The 2894-nt window shown below is 69.6% G+C and overlaps 1 pseudogene across 1 annotated transcript; it reads right to left on the minus strand.

Moving 5' to 3' along the window:
• Window positions 1–1627: 1627 nt before the first annotated feature.
• On the minus strand, window positions 1628–2636 carry LOC311167571 (olfactory receptor 11L1-like; annotated as a pseudogene). The gene has a single exon. The product of its transcript is annotated as an olfactory receptor 11L1-like (transcript).
• Between the last annotated feature and the right edge of the window lie 258 nt (window positions 2637–2894).

Consider the following 2894-nt stretch of genomic DNA (forward strand, 5'->3'; position numbering starts at 1 on the left):
AGCCCGCGCGGGCGCCTTCGCCTTCGCAGCGTTCCTCGCGACCCACGCGTCTCCCGGCCCCGCAGAGCCCCGTGCGTCCCGGATGCCGCAGGATGGCGCCCCCGGAGCCCCCACGCCCGCCCCCAACCCCCCGCCCAGCAGGTCCACGCAGCCGCCCGCCCTGGCCCCGTGCTCAGTCAAGCCCGAGAGGCCCTGGCCCGGCCCCAGGTTAGCTCAGGGGCGCGTCCTGTTCCCGGGAACTCCGAGGATTTCCAAGCCCCAGCGCCACCCCGACCCGACCCGGGGAAGCCCCGCCTCAGCCCGCAGGTCTCTCTTCGGTCCGCAGGGAGCCCCGCCTGCTCCCCGTACAGCGGGCGCCAGGGTAGGGGGTCAGGGACAGGCCCACAGCGCTGGCCTGGCAGGCCGCTGACCACCGCTGGGCATCCGCCAGGCGCGGCGGGTCACCCCTCCCGCTACTCCCCGCAGAGCCTGGCCAAGCCCCGCCCCACGCCCGGCCCCGGCATCGGGGCAGCGGGGCCAGAGCCGACAGGCGCCTCAGCGCCTTTTTATGCAACCTGTGCTTCCCGGCTTGTGGGCTGGCCCAATCAGGTGTGAGCTACCAGCTGACTGGTGCTAAACGGTCCAATCAGCCGCAGGATTGAAAAACGGTCCAATCAGCTGTGTGGGCGGGGCAGCCTGAGAGCAGCTATAAGCAGGGCTGGCGGCGCTCAGACACCGGCGGGGGGCGCAGGCAGCAGGCTTTGCTCTTTCTTTGGCGCCCTCGGAAGGCGCCCCGGGGTCCGGGGTCTTGGGGTGTCGCTTGCTGCAGGTGTCACCCCACCACTCACGCAGCTGCGGGCGCCGGTGTCTCTCGCCGAGCGGGCCTGACGTCGTCGGGGGGTGGCGGCCCAGGAGAGGCGGGAGCAGCTTGGCTGCCCGCGCTGGGGCCGGGGCGAGCTGGAGGGCGGCGGGCGGCCTGAGCCAGGCGGGGGCGGGGGCGCCGCGGGCACTGCCGGCCTCCGCTGCAGGCCAGAGACAGACGCCACCGAGGCAGAGACGCCCCAGGCCGCCCCGGCCCCCACGCCGGCGGGGACAGGCACCCGGGGAGGGGCAGCCGGTCAGCAGCGGCGCGTCGACGGCGGGTCCAGAGTCGGCGGGGACGGCAGCTGCACGGGGCGGCCACGCGGGCCACAGCGGCCTGTCCCTCCCCCGCCCCCCCGCCCCTCCCGCCCTCCCCCTCGGTTCCCTCCTCCCCCCGCCCGTCCATCTCTCGCCTCTGCCCCCTTCACCCGCCCCGCCCTCTCCTCCCGCCGTGACTGCTTTTCCTAAGATTCCATTCAACACACACCCGGGATCTGAGTCTCTGCAGACCAGCCTGGCGTTTGGAAGCGCCCCTGGGCCGCCTGCCGCGGGCCGGGGGACGCCAGGACACCCCGCGCGGGCCCCCGGGCGGCTTCTGTCCGCGGCCCCACGAGCTCGGCCGGCCGTGCACGGGGACGGGACGTGCGGAGCCCGCGGCCACACGGCGGGACCCCGGAGGGCAGAGCGAGGACAGCAGGGCCGGCAGGGGCCGCAGCGAGCGGCCGGCGGACGGGGGGCGGGGAGCAGCCCCCACCTGCAGCAGCCCGGGCAGCGCCCGCCCAGGGCCCCACCGCACTGGGCCGCGCCTGGCCCCGCCCACTGGCCGCACCTGAGGGAGAAGCTGCCCTGCACTCTGAGGCCTCAGACACGGCCCCTCCTCGTCATCGCTTTCCTGATGGCCTCTTGGAAGTCTTTGTTCCTCAAACCGTAGATGGTAGATGACGGGGTTCTGCAGTGGGGTGACCATGGTGTAGAAGACGGAAATGATCTTGTTGATTTCAGGGGACAGGTGGGCATTGGGGCGCACGTACATGGAGATCGTGGTTCCGGAGTAGACAGTGACCACGGCCAGGTGGGAGCCGCCGTGGAGAAGGTCTTCGCGGGCCGGAGGCGGAGGGGATCCTTACGATGGCGGCCACGATGAAGACGTGGGACACGAGGGTGGGGAGGAGGCACACGCGCAGCCGGCGATGGACAGGGCGAAGATGACCATCTCGGTGAGGTAGACGCGGGAGCAGGATAGCCGCATGGAGGGGCAGGTCGCAGAAGAAGTGGTTGATCCGGTTGGGGCCACAGAAGTCCAGCCTGGAGATCATCAGGCAGGGCAGGACCCCGTGCCCACCCTGGTCACCCAGGAGACGGCCACCAGCTTGGTGCAGGTCTGGGGCGCATCAGGAGGGGGTAGTGCAGGGGGCTGCAGACGGCCAGGTAGCGGTCATAGGCCATCGTGGCCAGGAGGAAGCACTCGGTGGCCCCGAAAAACACAAAGAAGTAGAGCTGGGCCATGCAGGCGGGGAAGGAGATGGCACGGCCCGGGGACAGCAGGCCGGCGAGCAGCGGCGGCACGACGGTGGAGGTGTCCCAGACCTCCAGGAAGGACAGGTGCTTGAGGAACGTGTACATGGCGTGTGCAGCCGCCGGTCATGGCTCGCCATGGCGATGATGATGACGTTCCCCACCACCGAGAGCACGTAGATGAACAGAAAGATGGCAAACAGCAGGGACTGCCACTCGAGAAGGTTCTGGAACCCCAGCAGCTGAAACTCAGTGACAGCAGACACATTTGGGGGCTCCATCGCCTGCGGAGGGGAAGGGACCTTGGAAAGCACTGCGGACAAGGCATGAAAATCCTCGGTGCTATCTGGAACATGAGAGACTGTCTTCGAGCACTCCCGTCTCCACGACAGCTTTCTGGAAGAACGTGCGCGGCTCCCCCTGGCTTTTAGACCACTGTGGTTTCAACCCATTAGGCGAAAGGGGCGCAAGAGTTGGGGGAGGGCCTCAGCAAGCTCCACTCACCAGGCTCTCTGAGATCTAGAAGTTTCAGGTTCAAC

Source organism: Talpa europaea, assembly GCF_964194135.1.
Source record: "Talpa europaea genome assembly, chromosome: 2".
In the NCBI taxonomy this organism is placed as follows: Eukaryota; Metazoa; Chordata; class Mammalia; order Eulipotyphla; family Talpidae; genus Talpa; species Talpa europaea.